We start from the raw sequence: 20,764 nt of genomic DNA on the forward strand, positions 1-20,764 counted from the left end.
GAAGTGTCTTGACCAAGGACACAACGACCGAGAGTGTCCGAGCCGGGGCTCGAACCGGCAACCTTCTGATTACAAGGCGAACACCCAACTCTTGAGCCACAATCGCCCTAAATAGCAATAATAGTAATAACTATTTGATGTTAAAAAAGTTTAAAAGAATCATTTCATATATTTTTCCATAGCATTACATTTGAATTTAACAGTTCAATCTTTCAAATAACGGACAAATATTTGTGAAATCATGATACATTTGTGAATGTATTTTAACAATCTAAATATGCATATGTACAGACACATACATTTAAAAAACAAGGAAATTATATTTTATCACATTACAGTGATTTTACGTTAATTTACATTTGAAATGTGAAATCACAGTCTATTTATGTAAATTTAATGATATTCTAGAAGAACAGAACAAAACTGTAAAATACACAGTAAAATACTTTTATATTAGGACTTTTTCTTACAGTGTAGGTCAGATTAAGTTAAACACAGGAACAGACACAACATGCACATTTGATAAAAATGGCATTTTTAGTAGAATTATATACCAACGTAACAAAAGAATGGTTCAGATTATGAGTAAATAATAGAAATGTGGTTGACATAATAAACTAATTCCCAGGAAATTGCTCTTGTTTTGTTTGCTGTCACGTAGCTTGTTGCTCTGGAAAGTGAAAACTAGGCCTCTTTGCAATTTTACCAATGAGCCTCCGGTTTAAAAAGCTTTTAGGAACAAAAGATGAAGGCTGCTGTACATATGGGAACAAAAGAAAAGATGTGTTTTACTGTTCACTGAATCATTTTGGCTTTATATGTGAGTGTGTATGTGTGTGTGTGTGTGTGTGTGTGTGTGTGTGTGTGTGTGTGTGTGTGTGTGTGTGTGTGTGTGTGTGTGTGTGTGTGTGTCTTGTATTAGCTGGTGATATATCTCTGTTTTAAAAATACCTGTTAAAGGATTTTGCAGAAGGTTCAGATGCATTAGAATCATTTTGAAGATTAAAAATGACCCCCAATGCCATATTTGTTGTAAACTGATTCATGCATTAGTCCTTGTATTAAACACTCAAGTACAAAACTTACTTAATCAAAGCATAACGAAGCCTGTGGCAAGGGCAGAAAGTATTACAGAGGGGTTTTTAAATAGGCAGGGGAGCGCCGCAGCCCTCTGTGCTGCTCGCTGTCCTGATACGATCTGTTTCGTATTAAGGAGATTTATACAGCACATCAGCCTCTCGTCTAAAGCTGTGGATGTAATTGGGTTAGCCAGTGTTTCCCAGGCTGCATGTCAAGGTTGCACATGTTTGACTTTGAGCGGTTGTGTTAAGGGCTCTGATTGCCTGCAGTGACATAAATCTGGATGCACTGGTCAGTAGAGCTGTAGTCCATGCATCATTCAGCAGTCGCTATTGCATCACTGTGTTTAGTGGCTCCTTGTGGCTCCTTCGTGTGCTTCTGTGAGGAGTAAAGAAGGTGATACTTCAAGACATATGTTTATCCTGGAATATGCTGTAATATGCTGTAATACCACAGAAAGCTTTCAGTTTAATCGCACTATGTTGTTCTTATGTTTTTTGTTTTTATTATGTTTGCCAATAAACTTGATAAATTAAAAATAATATGAGTAACTGAGATGACTTTTTTTGTTTATCGGCCAACGTAGAATCTCTCTGGTCATCTCTGATAAAAAGCCAGAGAGATTATCTTCTGTGTAAAATATATGTTTATGATATTCATGCAGAATTTGTGGTTCTGCATTGGTGCCTGCTTGCATTGGGCTTGTGAGAACTCAATAAACACAGAGGCTACGGGGACATGCTCCATGCAATCCCTCAAAAAGTCAACAGGGTCGCCCAGAGATGATGACCCTCTGCATACGATGAGTGCTGAATAGTTGAAAAGTTGGTTTGCAAAGTGCCACAATAGTCCAGCAGTGGACACTTTTCTTTGTTATGACACTTTCGTTTTTACAGCTTATGTTGACCACAGACTTTTTTTCTTATTTTAACCTTTATTTAATCAGAAAGTGAAACCCTTGAAATAAGGAATATCTTTGGTCAGCGTTAACCTAGTGTGTTATTAAATGCCAAGGCAAAACCATCTCTGACGCATATTTTTCCCCATACTTTTGAAGATTAAATGAAGAAATGCAAATGCCACACAGAAGAGCTCTACCTGGTCTGGAACAAGGATCTGCTCACTGTCGGGCAGCGGTGCTAACCGCTGAGCCGCTGTGTTTAAACACTATGTAAAAAAAACACTGACTTGGAGACAAAGAAATCACTCATTCAAAATGCTAATTTCTGGGTGTTGTGCCCGGAAATTATCATTTTAATCCACTTATGGTCGATATTGCCATGAAGTTGATACTCTTCTGATCTACCGAGGCTTATTAACACCATCAGGGCAAGTATATGGTTGCGTTCGGCGCTTGCCAGTAGAAAATTAGATATTGTATGTGATGGCCCTGCAGAATGACAGCCAAAAGAAATTTGACAGGACACATGGACATCGATGGACCCATATGGGCTGTTGTAGAAAATGAAACATGCAACTGTTTAGTAAGCAGGCTGCAGTTATAGCTGATGGACTGTATGGTATAAACAAATCCTGGCAGTGCATCTGCTCTGAGGAAAGACAGAGAGATACAGTATTTCTAGTGGAGCGACAACATTGACACTACATTTATTATCATCAGTCTGAGCTCTTATGCTGATAACTGAAACCTGAAAAAGGCTATGCAGAGTGTATTGTGGTTCAGTCATAGCATATTACAATGAAGGGGCACCACTGACCATGGCATAGTGGCTCAATCCTCTGCAGTGGCTAAACGTGAACGCCCCTGCAGGAAGCAGAGGGAACTGAATCAAGGCACAACACTCATATTTGTGCACATACTGTACTGTAAAGCATAAACTCTTGATATGTTGTGACGAGAACAGAAATGATTAAGTATCTGTTTAAAGAGAGTTAAGTGGCAACTAGTCTTATAACTGTCCAACAAAAATGCAAATTATTTGATATTTCCAGCTGATGAAATATGAGAAATTGTAGCTCTGCCTTATCTTACTGAATAGTGAGTAGGATTTCAGGATCTACCCAAATCTCATCCTGTGACAGCTGGGATAGGATCCAGCTCCCCTGTGACCCTAAAGTGGATAAGCAAAAGTAGATGGATGGATGGAACTTTGGGCTCTAATAAAAGTAACTGACTGTCAAAATTACTGAAAATAAAAATAACAGTTGCCGATTGCGGGTGAAATAACACCAGCGACATGAAGTGGGAAGGGCCGGAGATAAACTTTTATACATTTTCAGGCGAGCACTTAAAGCGACCACCAATGAAAGGACAGAATACCATGGATTGACATATGACCTAGTTGTAAATACATTATATTGTTACCTAGGCAACCAGGCCCTGGAATGTCCAGAAGCAACCAATAGGCAGCCTCAAAGCATTTACGCAGTGTTAGGGATGAATATTATTTGCACAACCATAAAGGTCACCGTTCAAAAACAAAATGCTGTTGCTGTCGTGTGACTTTCATGTTTTACATTATGTCTGTGTCCTCGTCCAATCAGCTCGATGTAAGATAGCGAATCATGGCTGTAAACGTAGGCAGCTGCACATATTTCTGTCCTTTAAGCTGCTCATTATGTCTGATCACTTTCTTCTCCTACAGTGGGCACTGTGAGGTTGGTATATGCCAATACACATGAGCCAGGTTGCAGAGTCCTAACATATCATAACACGGGCTGGTTCACTGTTGAGGGTGCAGCACTGCATGTTCTGACCACAGAGCTCTTTCCGTTGCACATTTCGGGGTCACATGCATTTAGGGAACATGTGCTCTGAGGATAGATTTAGGTTACTGCAGAATCCTTACAGATGGAGAAGAAGATGATGAAGAGACAAACGAGAAACAGAGTTTCTGAATTGTTTGATAATAAGCAAAAGTGGTGAATTGAGACATGTTTCTGCCCCAGTCACTCACCTTTTAGAGTGCATATCACATATTAAAGCGAAGTCCTCGAAGAAAAAAATAATGGAGCGTATTTTTGTTAGTGTTTGTAACGCAATCTGGGATAAATAATCAGTGTAAATAATGACTAGACAAAAAATACACTGTGATTACACTGGAAAACAATTTAAAAGTAGCTTATGTTGCTGTTGTTAAGACACACCACATATGCTGCCACTTTGATGTATAAAAGCGTCCACTGCAGTTTTAACGCCCACAAGCTGAAGTATCGGAATAATGCTAAGTGCATTTCTTTGCTTTCATCTTCAGAGGAAAATATGTAGTTCGGCTGTCAGTAATGAACAATAACAGCCTACATGTTTGGTTTTATTTTTGCAGATTTAAAAATACGCACAAAAGTGACATGTAAGGACAAATAATACACAACACAGGGAGACACAAAACAACGTAAAGAGCTACAAAATCTCACAGCATCTCCTCTCTTTGAATTTTACAAATTAGATTTTCTCTATCCAAATGATAGATATACTAAAAAAAAGATAATATATGCTAAAACAGGACCAACAGGACAGCATGCAACTAAATTAAAAGTGTGGCGAGACATCTGTGAAGCCTGTTCACACTGCAGGATGAGCCTCTTTCTTCTCCTCTCCAGTCCTTTCCAGCATGTCCAATGGTTAATCTGGCAGTTTCTCATTAGCGGGACAGTTAAGAGTGTAAAATAGAAATAGAAATATAATGAATTCAACTTTGAGCATACTGGAAAAAATATAATATAATAATATAAATGAATTCTTTTCTGTATTTTTGCCATTAACAGCCAGGATGTGTTCCTGCTTTTTGTTTTTAACCCATCTTTAATCCAGTGCTAGCATGTAAGAGTAGTTTACCTGAAGTGTTTTGAAACACAGCGCTGTTGAAATGTGTGACCTATATATAAGAAGTGCTTGCAAAACACTGCAGTGAACAGAGTGTAGACATTTGCTGGTTTGCTGTGTTTCTGTACTTCTTAAATTTTGCTATGTGAAACATTTCATTGGCTCATCGTCACTTGTTTGCTTCTTCAAAGAGGTGTTTACATGTCAGAAATTTTAGGTTAGGTCAGATGGTGATGCGTAATGCCAACGTGATCAGCACTAGTATCCCAAGTCTTGCTCTTCAGGAGCAGACTGTAGTCACACCAGGATGTCTAGCTGTTGGCAGATAGACAGGGTTTAGCTTCTGAAGTCATATGTGGCAGCCATGTTCACCCCACAAGACTTCTCTGTGGCTGTTGCTTAGCAACTTGCATTTTTTTAAGATAATATTCAGTATTTGGCTTTGTTTTTTTGTTTTTTTTATGGCAGTGCTGATAAGGATTTGTACTCACTCCTGACCAGTGTTAGAAATATTGTCATCCCGGGCTAATCTTTATCGGTCATGCCATCTAACTGGTACAGTTTGTTACTGCTGTTGTATGTCATCACCTTCACTTTATACCCTCAGCTCAGTTACCGTCAAAGCAATGCAAAATAGCCCCCCAGAAAGGTTTTATTCTCTCTTTGTACAAAAAGGTCTAGAGAATAATAACATTTGCAAGAAATTTTTAAAACTATTTAAAACAGACAAAGAAGTAGATGCATAGAAGGATACGCTGAAAGCTTGGGAAAGACAAACCATAATGCCGTGAAGCTGTTCGTGCTCCTGCTCGTTGTAGTACTTCCTGTCCAAACAGTCTGTAGGTTGTGTCCTCATTGTGTCTCTCTGTGGGGGTCCTCTGAGACTCTGCAGCTTATTTTTGCACAGGGTATGCACCCCTTTTTTGTCATAGAGAACTGAAGTACAGTGTCTTTTTTTTAAGTTGCTTCCATCTGTGGAGCCGTGTGTGTCTGTATTTCAGTTGGCACAGTTAACATGGAATTGAAATGCTGCCCAAAACGTGTTATCTGACCTGTGCACCTTAAATGCCGCAGAGAGTCTTTGGTAGTTCTAGATCACGTGTTTCAAATTGACATGCCTCTATAAAGCAGGTTAAAGCCAAGTTTCCAGCTCTTTTTCCTTTTTTATTCCTACTGCTACCATCAGGGTCAAAGCATACCGTGACACATGTTCTGTGATGGTGCAAGAACCTCTTTTAGCATTTAAAAGCTTCAGCTGGGATGCACCAAAGAAGCACAGTGCCAGTTTTCTGACTGAAAGAACACAGCTGATAGTGTGGCTGGCCTTTTTAGGTACTGCATGAATTTGTGCTTGTAATAGAAGCACTATTCAATTCAGTTGAATTCATTTTGTTTATTTGTTTATTTATTTTTTCTCTGTTGGTCTCTTTTTTTCTCAGTTGTTGTTGTTGTTGTTATTATATTTTAACATGTTCAAATATGGTGGTGGAGTGCCCACTCCAGGTCAGGGACACGAGCTGTGGGTAGTGACCGAAAGAACGAGATCGCGAATACAAGCGGCGGAAATGGGCTTCCTCTGAAGGGTGGCTGGCCTCTCCCTTAGAGATAGGGAGGGGTTCAGAGTAGAGCCGCAGCTCCTCCACATCGAAAGGAGCCAGTTGAGGTGGTTCGGGCATCTGACAAGGATGGGCGAGGTCTTCCGGGCATGTCCCACCGGGGCAGACCCAGGACACGCTGGAGAGATTATATCTCTCGGCTGGCCTGGGAACACCTTGGTGTTCCCCCGGATAAGCTGGAGGAGGTGGCTGGGGAGAGGGAGGTCTGGGCTTCTCTGCTTGGGCTGCTGCCCCCGCGACCCGGCCCCGGATAAGCGGAAGAAAATGGATGGATGTTCAAAATAAACATACAAATAACAAATAAAAAAATACATTTATATAGCACCAAATTACAACAATAGTCACCTCAAGGAACATTTTATTTAAAGTTGAAGACACTACAATATTACAGAGAAAATCCTAACAATCAAATGACCCCTGAGCAAGCATTTGGTGACAGTGGGAAGAACAAACTCCCTTTGAACAGGAAGAAACCTCCGGCAAGACCAGGCTCAGGCAGGGCCTGACAGTGAGGGGTGAGGGGAGGGGGGCATGCTGTGGAAGAGAGCCAGAGAAAAAATGTGCATCATGGGAATCCCCCAGGATCCAGGGTCACCCGATCCAGCAGTAACTATATGCTTTATCGAAAAGGAAAGTTTGAAGCCTAATCTTAAAAGTCGAGAGGGTGAAAGGTGAAGGCGCTGCCTCCCATTCTACTTTTAAATATTACGTGAACCACAATTAAACTAGCATCTGAGAGCAAACTACTCTGCTGGGGTGATACAGTACTGCGAGGTCCTTAAGATAAGATGCAGTCTGATCAAGACCTTTTATGGGAGAACCCGGAATTTTGATTTATTTGATATTTCAGGGGGAGATGTTATCAGGACGTGCTCAGACCTCAGACAGCTCCCTGAAAGTGAGCCGTTTGCCCTTAAAATATAAATATATTGATTTTCCATCAGCTGGCTTGATCTGAGTGTCCACGCAGTTTAAACATGGATTCACACTGTAATCATTTGGTTGGCTGATTAGATGCTCCTTCATCAAGTCTGAATTGATCATTTGTACTGTTGATAGATTGCATTGGTCATTAGTGAAATGAACTGGCTGAGTCTGTGTTTATAAATTAACTTATTGTTAGTAGCTCTCCCTATTTTTTTCTTTTTTGCTAATTTGCTGCACTTAGACAGTAAATCTAGGCCTAAAAAGGCTCCGAAAAGACTTTTAAAAATAAACTCTATGAGTCAAACTATGTTTACTCAGCTCTAACTGTGTGTCTTTTAGCAACACACCCACAATGCATTTCAGTTTAGAAGAGTTTTTAACCACTAAACCGTGCGATTATATATTTGTAAAAATCAGGACTTGACTGTGTGTGAGAAAAGAGCACGATGAAGACTAAAGTATCGATCTTCCCTCAGTTTGGATGTGCGACTGGGTGACGTGGGATAACCCAGCAGATCATCACGAAGCACTTTGTGTGCCTCGTCAGCTTGCTGTGACGTCAAGCCGCCAGCAGCAACTGGAGCAATGTGTCCCCTCTTTCCTGTACTGGCGACGGTTGCCAAGCAACAGCTGCCCAGTCCCCTCTTACTTCTCCCCATCTTCCCTCCTCTCCTCGTAGAGCTCATGTGTGAAGGTCATCCCTCCATCCCTCCTCTTCTCTCTCAATCTTGGTGCTTTACGTTCTGCTAATTCTGCTTCCTCGTGTCTGCCTTTGCGGCTATGTGACCTGGAAAATCGATTGAGGTCCACCATCATTTAGGATGCTTAAATCCTTTTAAAGCGTTTGATAAGAGATGAAGAGCAGAGAGTGAGGAAACAAATTCATCCCGTGTAAAGTAAGTCACAACACCCGTCTGATAAGAATCAGATTATGGATTAGTGATGTGATCAGAGCGGACAGTAAAAAGGACCCACCTGCACCTCTGCTGTTATTAGGAGATCCCAAAACAGAAACCCAGAAAACAGAAGTACAAGTAACACACAGCAACAATGTGACAGGGAGAACGACGGGACTACAAATATACACGAAGCTGATTAGACACACAAACTGATAAAGGTTTAAAAGTGGGAAACCTGACACAGGTGGAACAAGAATAAGAGGCGGGACGACAAAGAAAGGAAGTCAAGCCACACGAGTCATGCAAGGGAGGGAAAAATCACAAAATAAAACTGGACGAGGAAACATGGAAGACACACCAGAAGGACATGAATACAAGAAACATGAGAGAGAAAGATAATAAAACCAAAAACATAGATCAGGAACTTGACAGATCAGTGTTATTTACTCCACCTGTGTGTAGTTTTAATGCCACAGCTCACTGTTGTATACATTTCTACAGTTGTGGTTATTATTGTTAGCTGTTTAACAGTAGTGATATCTTAAAATGACACCGAACTATCTGTCACAAGTGAATTTGATTTTATTCTGGTTATATCATTTATACTCTGATTTAACTTTCAATAATAAACAAAGGGAGGATAGAAGTGCTCTTGGACAGCTGCTTTTCAGTCCGACAGGTATAATCTGGCTGGTGAGATTTAAAGTTTATTTAGCAAAAATGGACAAAATCTGACTTTCCAAGTATTAGTTAGAGTCTGTCTTTTGCCAGAGTGCCCAAATATAAACTTAAAATATGACTTCTTCTGAAGAGAAAATGCATTTGTTGTCTTCTTTGGTTATACTTTTGCCAAAATATATTGTTTGTTGCCATGACTCCTCGGTATGTCCATAATCAGTGTTGAAGCATCAGTAATCAGATGCCAGACATTTGCATTTAAACAATCATCTTTTCTCATTTCTAAACATTTGACAGGTGCCATCTCCTCAAAATGACTCAGGAGAGAGAAAGACGTCCTAATTCTTAATCACATTGACTCCATTCTTGCGTCTCCTCTTCCTCCATCTTTCTGTCAATGTCAGAAAATCTGAGACGACTGAGATGGAGGAGCCATTATAGCCATATGTAAAGCTCCCTCTCGCTCAGTCTCAGTGTAAGACACAAAGGTCTTGGTGTACTGGCATTTAGCTTTCTGCAATAGATGTTAATGTAGTGTAGTATAGAGGTCCAAATCTAATAAGCTGAGGTTTGCAGTGTTCTGAATGTATAATGTAGTGTCTAATCAATAGCCGTACTGTAGCTGCAGGATGACTGGGCTTCCTGATGACAGGCCGGATAAACAAATCTAAATATGTGTGGCTTATAATCTCTGTAGTGAAGTTTGTGGATGGATGGCCTGAGTGACAATTAAAAGTCAAAGCTTGAAGACAAAAGGGGTGTACTAAACAGAAACAAAGAGCACAGATGTAATAATATGGTTTTGTTGAGCTACTAGTGCGGGTTTCTTCTTTCCGACTGCAAATAAAACCTGAGACTTTCTATTTACAGGGTCAGAATCGATGTAACTGCCATCTGCGCGCTTTAAGAGGATGTACTGTTTGTAAAGAGCTGCCGAGTCATTCCGTAATGTCTGTGATGTAGCTTCACTGTGATGGATCCAAAACAGAGGCTGCTCGCTGTTAGTGGAGATTTGGTTCAGTTGCAGCAGATTGTGCTTATCAGTGTGTGCGTGAGCGTGTGGGGGGATGTGTGAATGCACAGTGAAAATACCCTCTTAACCCACCCAGTTGCTCGCCCAAAACCCACTGGGCTTTTGAATCCTGTCCTCGTCACTTATTATCCTTGACAGTTAATTGGCCTCATTAACTCGTTAAGAATGGCAATCTCAGCGTCTGCTGCTGGAACCAAGTTTCACACACTCTCTACGTTATATTACGGCTGACTGGAGCTGATTGGTTTGTGGTGAATGTACCAAGCGTACAATAGAAATAAAAAATCACTAATCATCCACCATTGCAATAGATTGCAAATACCAGAAAACAAAGAAAAGTCAAATAGTAGCCTGTGTTATATCTCACCCACAGTTTCAGCTTTGGCCTTTGAAGGAAGATCAAAATGTAAAAAAATACGTTAGACCATGAAGCAAAACTCGACACAGAAAGCATTGTTTTTATATGGTTGGAGAAATAACTAAGTCTGGTTTTAACTACACTTCAGACTTGCTCTACAGCTGTAATATTGCATAACCTGAACAATTTTAGTAACGTTTTTGCACTATATGCACACTGTACCCAGTTTTTCTCTTAGAGTGCATATTTTTATTCTCTTCTATCATTTCATTTATATCACTTTTTATTTCATTGTATAGAAAAGTTGCATATTGAATCTCATTCTTAACTGTACAGTGATAAAGTTTTTTTTTAAACTGTGGAATAGATGACAGGACAAAATGTACGCTGAAAATCTCAAAACTAATAACAACAGCAACAAAACATTTGTACATAATTGCATATTTAATTAAAATTTTGTCTGAGTTGTATGTGTATGTATGTGAATGTGCATTATGTGGATATTTAAGACATATAATTCAAACAATTACAACAATATAATAATACCAATATCATCAGTAATTATAATACTACCACCACTAGTGCTACTACTACTGATAGTAGTGATAATAATAATAGTAATAATAATAAAGAAATTAATGACTATGAATAGTAATAATGATAAATGGGGGGTACAGGGTGGGATCTGGGAGAACTATGATCCAAAACTGGAGCAAAGCTTCACAAGCACAGGGAGAATATGCAAACTCCACAGAGAAGGGCTCTACACAGTGATAACCACTGAGTCACTGTGATGCCGGTCATGATGCATCCACTGTTTGAAGCATAAAACAGAAATATCAGGAAAATCTATAATCTCCTGTTAAGTATGATAACAAAGGCTTTTTACTTAATGTGCCTACTCACCACCAAAGCTTGAGAAACATTTTATATATGATGATTAGGGGTGGGTTTTTATAATCGATTTATCGATTAAAATCGATTCTGGCTTGGATAACGTAAAATCGATTCATTAAAATCCTGAATCGATTTTTTAATATAAATTTATTTTGCCCGAAATGCCAGAATCTCTGGTGAATTCTCACAAAATTTCAACAACCACCAAACAGCTAAGACAGTAAATGAGAGCAGAACACGGATTCTGCACAAAGACTTAAACAAACAGCGCGACCCGCGGATCAGAATCAGTGAGATGTCGCCTTTCTCACCTGATGGCACTGACACTGTCGGGGCTGAAAGCCGACAGCTCGCTGATTCTGATGTTTCGGCGGGTCCGCGCTTTGTGTTCACGCCCTTTTTGCGCTGATTCTAAAGCTGTTAGTTTTATCTCTCTCCAAACAATATTGACTGAACCAGCGGCAAAAGAAGATCCAAACTACGCTTCACATAAACATCGTCATGAATTCACTCTGACTTTTACTGTTTTGCTTTCACCACGATAAAATCACACGTCATGCACAGCTCTCTCTCTCTCTCTCTCTCGCTCTCTCTCTCAAGTCTGCCGTTGTTTACAGCGCTGTCGGACGCTGTTTTTTTTCCCTTTTACATTCTTCCGAAAAGAAAACCTAATTTCTGCCGTTCAATACTGAACCAATTTAAACTTTTTAAAATTATGCAAAATGCAAAACGCTTAGCCGTGTCTCTAATAAAACCGCTGTAACGTCAGAGGTAACGTTCATATGTTGATTAATGGTTTTCTTTCGTTTTTGATGTACTGCAGAATATTTTTATAAAATCCCAGGCCAGGAAAACCACCTTCATGTTTTTCTGTGTTTTATCTTCAGCTACTTTGACACAAAGGCATCTGCTGTGATGCTCACACCTTTGATAAAGTCTTGTGTGTGTCATCTTCCTTTTTATAGATACAAAAATATGTAAATGTACTGATCTGAATTATAATATTTCTGACTGTCAAAATTTCCCAGATTCAAATCGAATTGAATCGAATCGAATTAAATCGAATCGTGGATCGAATCGATTCGGGACCTTGTGAATCGGAATTGAATCGATTCTAGAAATCAGTGACGATACCCAGCCCTAATGATGATGGTTGTGGTATTTAGGGTCTGAAAAAACAAAACAAAACAGGATTTGTTTTATGTGTTGTGCACTTCTCTCTATGAGTCAAGTTTAATTGTGGCTACAGGATTGAGAAACCACTTTTGATACGCTTGCGTGCTCTTTTGGAGTCATGTTTTCTTCTGTGTTTTCACTGTCGTGTTGATGTTAGAAGTTCTTTAGAAAAGTGGATAATGACACGCAGTGTATCGAAAGCTTAGACCGAACTGGTCTAAGCACTCAGAATGAGCACTAAAAGACTAAAAGAATACAAGAACAGAAGAATGGAAATGTTGTCCATTTATATTGTTTTGCCCTCTAGTTAAGGCGGGCTGAATAGGCTGCAGTTTCTCTGGGCTGGATGCGGGTGACTGACCCCTGTTCTGTGATTTGCGTTAGATTTCACTTCCTGTGTCTCATTTTTCCAATTAGTTTCAGCAGTCTTCCCACCTGTTTCCTCTCCCATCGTTACCTGGCTTGTGTGTATAGATATCGATTGACCTGTGTGATTCCTCCTTCCATGTTTCACTGGAGTTTCCTAGTTCTTGGATTGAATTCTCCCACTCAGCTACCATTGGTGTTTTTGTATGTCTGGGATGAGTTCAGCATTAAAGGTGAAAGTCCTTAAAGTCCCGTATTTCGGTCCAAGTCTTTCCCTTCGACACAGTTATATAACCCTGACAGTTATATCAGGAGGTTTTTAGGTTTGAACCTTCCTGGTGCCTGTGCAAACTGTCCAAAGACATACTATGTTATGTTCCCCAGGGGGTGTGGGGAAGTAACGATAGTCATGTTATTGATTAAAAATTGCCCGTTAGATTTGAATACTTTAAATTCATAGAATAAAACAATCAGTGTGGCTTGTACGGTACAGCTTCATAAAAGTTTTTATAAACAAATTACCAGCTGTGCAAAAAATACAACTTTGTCTGGCCATTGATGCACCTTTTTACTTTCCCTATAACTGTATGCAAGTGCAAACTGTATACTATATAGAGTTGCATACAGTATACAGTTTGCATTAAGCGCTGACCTGTGGTTTATGCTGGCACTGCAGTATATAAGAGAATGTGTGCGTGAATGAGGGAGTATGGGCAGGTTTGTGTGTGTGTAGGCAGGTGTGTAGGTAAGTGCAGCAAAACATCAATGAGGCCCTCGCACTCAGAGCAAGATGTTAAGCTGAGATGGACATCTGACAGTATATATTTTTATTCCGCCCAATCAATTCCAGTTATATTTAAATGCACTGTTCAGACAATGCTGCTCCCATTAAAGCATGCAGAACTGAACTGAAGACAGAGAATAATGCTGAGGAAGGTGCTAGACCTGAAAGATAGCATAAGATAGTTGTTTTCATATTATAGAGCCCAGCTGGATAGATGATGTTGACCCTACAATCACTATGTGGAGCTTCTTTTTATTTATTTCTGCAGGGAAGCTGTTGTAGATGTCTTTCTATATATGTGCTCATTACAGAGCTCCTAAGCCATAGGGTCTGTCTGTCTGCACTGTCTGCACTGCAACCGTGATATTCCTAGCCTTCAAAGACAGCTCTGTGTCAGCTAGCAGATGGTGTAAACCTAAATCTGCAAAACCGTCCAATTAAGTTTTCAAATATGAAATGTCTGAAAGCAGTAGTGTATAAGAATTATTTCCATTTTCAGATTAAAATCCTATTATTGTGGCTCTGAATCTTTGTGTGCATGCCAAAGGTGTTTTCTTGAATGACTTACTCTTACTTTATGTTTATACTATAAGCAATAAGTAACAAGAGACAGTCGTCATTCTGCTCTGCAGCCTCTGCAGCCTCTGCAGCAGCACATGAACATATTCTCTGTGGTTGGAGCAGCCCTCCAGCTCACATCACATCTCTAGAGCAGAATAAGGGCTCCTGTCAGCTGCTGTAGACCTCCATGGTGGAGCAGGAGTCCACCCGACCACAAGACAAAGACCTTGTGGAGAGGTAGCTGAATGACTTCCAAGACCTCCAAAACAGCAGACAGGAAGGATTGAAGCTAGCTAATTTTTAAGTGAGAGCAAACATAGCAAACACAGTCCTGCATGCTGTGTAACTGAAATGGGAAAAAATGCATTTATTTTCAATGTTTCTGTGTTAGACTTTCATCAGGCAAAACGGTTTGAAACAGCCTTCTACTAATTCCTCTCGTCTCCTGTTTATGAAGTGGATGTTTGCAAAGATAAACCTAAAATGCTAACATTTGTACCAAAATACAGGATGTAAGAAACACAGGTAGCTAACCCAAGTAAAGTCTGAGTAAAGTCTTATTAGGTTCATACAATTTAAGTGCCTGCCCAATCCTGGAGCACTTTTGGCTTTCTAATGCTCTCGAGCCAACAGGTCACTCAGCAGATGGATGAAGTCCTTCTTTTCCTACAGTCAAAGTGATGCTTTTACAGCAGCACAGAGGAACAAATGGGGGCATTTTTAAGGTAGATGGAAGAACAGCCGTCCTCTTTCTCTGTATTTGTGCATTTTCTGGATGGTATGTGGACATTTGTGCGTGTGTGAGTGAGTACATGTAGTACCCCAGAGCAGGCTGCCTTTATCATCAGCTTTTCTTATGAGCAACAGCATGAGTAGTGGAATCATGTGTTGATATGAATAAATGAGTCTGCAATTACAGTTTGGAGAAAAATCTACCCTCTGCATAGTGTGTAACCCTACAGAAACCCTGCGACGGTCACGCAGGTCTCTTCTATTTGTTCATTCTTTCAGTCTCCATTTAAGTGCAAGGTGTCAAAAAATCACATGACCAGTTCCTCAGTTTCATATTATATATACCAGCCATCAGATTCTTTCCATCACCCCGGGTCGCTGCCATTGAACATTTCTTTTGAAGAACTAATGTCGATTTGTAGTTGTATCTCTTTGAAGACTGTGGACACGTAGCAAATATTATAAATATGTTTTCAGTCTTTAGAATTCATTGTACCCTGTGTTTGGTTTCTTACCTTATGTCAGAGTTGACCCCCATAAGCAGCACATTATTTTAATGCCAAAAAAAGGCCACATTTTATTTGCGTGTTAATCTGAAAGCTTTAACCTGGATTGAAGCGAGCAGTTCCGTTTGGCTGGACGAGCGGATTTTTTTACATGTAAATATTGACACGGTAGCTTCAGTGGCCTAAGCGTGACAGACCCACTGACCAACAGAGTGGCAGAGGGGAAGCTCGGGAGCAGATGTCTGCTGTGAAGCACACACCAGACAGCAGAATGAGGACGATCTGTTGCTGTTAGCATCAGTGCTCCATCAGGAGTCCTCTCCCTGTCTGTCCTGCACGACTGTACTTCCTGTTCTTCTTCACTTTACATATTCTCTCACATCCTTCTGGGTCTTAGTATTTAAATAATCTTTAATCACATCAACATGGTGCTTTTCATCATCAGTACTTTAACCTCCTAAGACCTGAACTCTTTCATGGCATGCATTTTGATAAATGTAAAAACAAAGAATTACGTGATTTTTTCTTTTTACCTGATTTTTGTTTCTGAGAAAAATGAGATCCACATATGAGAACATTCGCTTCAAATTTCAATAGAATAGTGACAGTATAATGTCCTCGTAAGTGGACATCAGGCCCCTGTAGAGCAGAATTTAGTATTTTGGTCTAGACAACCCAAAATGTGATGTCCACATGTGGACATCCAGTTCCTAGGAGGTTAAAGAAGAGGAGATTTAAAGCGATATTTTTCCTTTTTAAAGTGACTTGTAGTTTAAAATAATTATTTTTATCATATATGTGGAACTTATGGAGCCCCTGTCTTTTTAAAAGTAGAAAAAAATTCTTTTGAGCAGTCTGAAGAGTGAGCTTTTGGCTTTGACTGGATTACTTGTATATACATTACCCTCATTATCTGAAACCGTATGTATAATATTAGTATCAACATTTGTAATGTTATATACTATATATGATGTAAGCTGGGTTGGTCTCCAGCTGCCCTGCAACCCTAAGCTTTAAAAGCAGTTAAGATTATGGATGAGTAGACATGAAAGAGAAGTGAAATATGTCCATTTAAACACCTTTCTCAGCCTTTTTGTAAGAGATAGAGCAGAGGTAGGTGGTGACCTGAAAGAACTGAACAGTACAGGAGGAAAACCAACCGATAGTGTCATTGTATTTTATATTAGTGCCTAATTATCTCCACTTTTTATGTTCACACTGTGGGCTGTGGAGGGGAGTTATGTATGAACATTGTGTGTCAGCTTCCAGTACATGGGCAGCTTTGGTCACTGCTGAACTGGCCCTCCCACATGGAGCAGTACCACTGTGTATTTGAGTCTGAAGCCCCACGGCACAATAATAATGTCCCACGTTAAATAATTCATTGTCACGCTCCCTGCTGGCATGTTATATTTGTTAATAATGTTTATGGAGATTGCACTCTCTATGCTAAACACTGACACACCATAATCACTACTGCAAATACTGAAGAAGAAAAAAACGATAAGCAACATATTTCTGACTTTAGTCCTTTCAGAGTAAAAATATCCTGACAGTTCTGACTCAGACTGAAGGCAGCTGCTGTGTAACAGATGATTTAACTCTAACTGTGACTGAGGCATTTTAATCGGCCTTCAGTAATGGAATATTTCCTAAAAAAAAACTATTTTATAATTTTATTTACTTATGTGATTTTAATCACTGAAATAAATTATTATTTTTGATAGCAAGGGTGTTCACTTAAAGGGAGAAGCCAAAGTAACAGTTAGCATCAGTGCAACAGTATCCTAACGTGAAGTCCTAATCTCCAAAAAAGGTTAATGCTTTATTTCCTGTTGGCATCTGTAATCTGATCTAATGACAAGACATTATACAACTGATTTCACAGGCTGAGTATTTCTACAGTGAGTTGACCCATCTGGTAAAGGTACTCTAAGCTCAGTGTACGGGGTGGGGCTCACACAGATTTCCCCGCTTGCCGTGGGATGTCTGCAGATGCTGTCTGTATGCGCTGTGGAATACTGTGCTCCTCTCTGAACTGCAGACTCAGTTTACACAGTATGAGTAGTGTGGAGTAGCAGCTCTGAGCTAGTGGGTGAAGCTGCTCGAGCCCACACAAACCCTCCCACTCACCGCAGAGGATGGCACGCACCAGCAGCCGGAGGGACACCACACAAGAATGAACGCTGACGTAACGCACTAGCAGTGGAAAGGATCGGAAAGTGGTCTGTCTGCTTATAATTCCACTTCTCCTTCTTTGTGTTTGTGTGTGTTGATGTAAAAACAGTGCAGGATTGTGTGAAGATATTTGCTTCTTTTTCTTCTCACCTCTCCATTTGAACCCAGATAGTGGCAATTAAATTAGCAGTTGCAGATATGGTGTGTATACGGCAGATATAGAGTACCATATGCACTACAGTATACTGTCTTCCATCCTCCTTAGTTCTAGAAGGAAGTCTGACCACTCAGCAACCATTGTGAAACACTGGGCACTTCTTTGGGCAGTTATTTCTAAGCATGATCTAAAATATACTATTCTATTTTAATGGACAGCTGCACAAACAAACAGTAAATAGTAGAACATTGAGATAAATCTGATTATTTTTCATAAATCCAGGCTTATCAATACATTTTACTTTCAAATATTAAACCTAGCATTGTACTGGTACCTCATCAAAATTTATTTTTAGGTAGATTGTTGGTTTTGGCTGACCTTTAGTGAGTGATCTTTTTATGACCTACTAGTTTAAGACTCTCACTCACATTTACACCTCGGTGTTGCCTAGAGGTTCCCGTAACTGCACCGCTTATCTCGGTGTCTGGACCGGAATCTGTCTTATCTCATCACTGGGCTCCAGTTTCCAGTCATGATGCAGCTCTGTATGTCTGCAGATTTTATGATAACTCGAGTGAGTGAGACAGGATGTTGTCCTCTGTGGATGATGAGTCACTGCTCAAGGATACTTTAGCATCCTGGTGAAAATTCGAGGCAGTCTGAAAAGTACCACCCACCAAGAACCAAATGGTGGAAAATGTAGCCTTTTCTTCAGAAAAATAGGTCAGACAACTCAAAAAAATATTTTTTAAAAATGTCCGTCCTTTCAGTTTCTGTTGCACAGTAAAATCAAATCTAAAATAAAGTTTTGCACATTTTCACATCTTTACGATTAACCCTTTTTACTTATTCTTTTAATTCAAACTGGACATGAACCTTACAGGCTATGGTTGTCTCATATTTTGCCTAGCGCCTCCAACAGGTGCAGTTTTCACCCACGTTTGTGGTCCTCAGAAGAACCTGAAAGGACTTGAGATATGATCTGAGGATAGACACATTTTGATGTCAACTTTTGGTTTTGGACTGTGCATTTTGAAGCTTCAACATTAGCAATTTAGCCACTGCCATGTTAATTTTTTATACAGAATTTACCATATATTCTTCATCAAAGTTATCTGCTAATGTTAGCAAGCTGCATCCATACACTGAAGTGGACCAACACACAGATGCACATATCAGCTAATTAGTGACTAAAGCAAGAGCTTTGTGGATGGTCTGTGTCACACAGCAATCCATAGTTTTAGTCAGATAAAGCGTAATCTTTAATGTAACTAAAAGGATCCAAATGAATAAGTTATAAAAGTATTCATCCCCTGTATATTTGTTATTACGTTGTTATAAAGAGGGAGATTATCTGTAGCGGTCAGAGGAGTTTTTGTAGCAGGCTTCAGTCCGTAACTTTTGACCAAGAAACTGAGATGCAAAGAAAAGCACCATCATCCACAGTGCTACACATTACCAAGTATTATTATTATTTTTTTGATAAAGACAAGTTGGCAAGCTACGAGCGTGGCAGTTTGTTGTTTTTCAAAGTTAAGCTGGAATTTTAATTCCAGCGTATATCAAATAATTTGGAGTCTGTGTTCCTAAAATGGACTTTGGAAGTTTGGCCCACAGTTAATTGCTTAGATTTTTAATAATTTTCTATGTTTGTTTATAGGAAATCTTTTGTTCTTTGTTCATATTGGGGGATGTTTTTAGGTCCCTTTCTTTCTAATAAACACACAAACCAGCACCTTATGTTCACCTGCTCCCAGACTTTTTTCATTTCGCCTCCTCCTCGGTGAAATCCCTCCCCCATCTATTTGATATTCATACAGAGTGTGTGTGTGTGTGTGTGTGTGTGTGTGTGTGTGTAATGGTTCTGAATGGGATGAGGTACAAAAGGGGGCAGAAATATGAAAAGGCGAGAGAGATGGGGGAAGGGACGTGTGGGGTAATTTATGAGGTATTTTAGTAGGAGGAGGTTTAATCTCTTTATACACACACACACACACACACACACACACACACACACACACACACACACACACACACACACACACACGTCCTACAACATTTCCACAGAATCAATATACAAACACAGGAAGACTTGTAAATGCGATGAAACACATTTATAAATTTATACCTGCTTCATTTTTTATATGTTTTGTATTTTATATATTATTTTTACATGTTATTACGTCACATCTCCATGTAATGATTATGATTATTATTTTGTTGTTTACTAGCATTTTCTCAATTTATTGTGCAGTCTCTGAATGTCTGTCCAAAGCTTCCAAAAATGACTTATAAAACCCAGAAACAGCTAGAAATGTATGAAATTAAGAGTTAAGACGCTAAAAAGTGTGATATTTCCATTAAAAATATTTAAAATTGTTACTATTGAATTTTCTGGTGGTTGAATACTAAATTGGTATACTAATGAGTGTCTCATTTTCAATGTTTTAGGTTCATAGTTTCATTTATTTATGTACAACCTTGATATCCTACACTGCACAGATTTTCAACCACGCTTTTATTGTGAAGTAATTATTTTTATAACAAATAGAGAAATCTACCCCACTTTCATAAAGCTTTTTTAATGTCCACTTGACATTAAATTTTAGATTTAGATTTATGAGTGCAATCTCCATAAACATTTTAGATTTTTGCTTAAATAAAATTTGCATAGCGGTGCAGAAAAAGTGATCTGCATGAAAGCGATATATTCTCAGAGATTTTACGTTTATGTTGGTACTCCCCAGGTGCTATTTAGAGATGTCGATACGCTGATTGATGTGTTAATTAAACTACATAATGGCCTTATTATCATAATAGGTTGTGTGTTTTTAATGCCTTTGTGATTATGAAGTGTCATTTTGTAGCTTAATTGCCTTTTGTAGGCAAATAGTAAATGTTCTATTTGCACATTTGCCTCCGGTCTACGTGTACTCTGGGCTAATTATACATTTTCGGTATGTTAATGAATAATCCTTTCGCATTAAGACATAAAAGGTCTTAATTTTTTCCCCCGTCTCCCTCTGTGTTCC

The 20,764-nt window shown here is 39.3% G+C and overlaps 1 protein-coding gene across 4 annotated transcripts in view; it reads left to right on the plus strand.

The window, feature by feature from the left end:
• LOC134641320 (spectrin beta chain, non-erythrocytic 4-like) overlaps nucleotides 1–20,764 on the plus strand; it is a 98,522-nt gene that overhangs the window by 49,206 nt on the left and 28,552 nt on the right. The window lies entirely within an intron of this gene.

This window comes from Pelmatolapia mariae, linkage group LG14 (assembly GCF_036321145.2).
Source record: "Pelmatolapia mariae isolate MD_Pm_ZW linkage group LG14, Pm_UMD_F_2, whole genome shotgun sequence".
Taxonomy (NCBI): domain Eukaryota; kingdom Metazoa; phylum Chordata; class Actinopteri; order Cichliformes; family Cichlidae; genus Pelmatolapia; species Pelmatolapia mariae.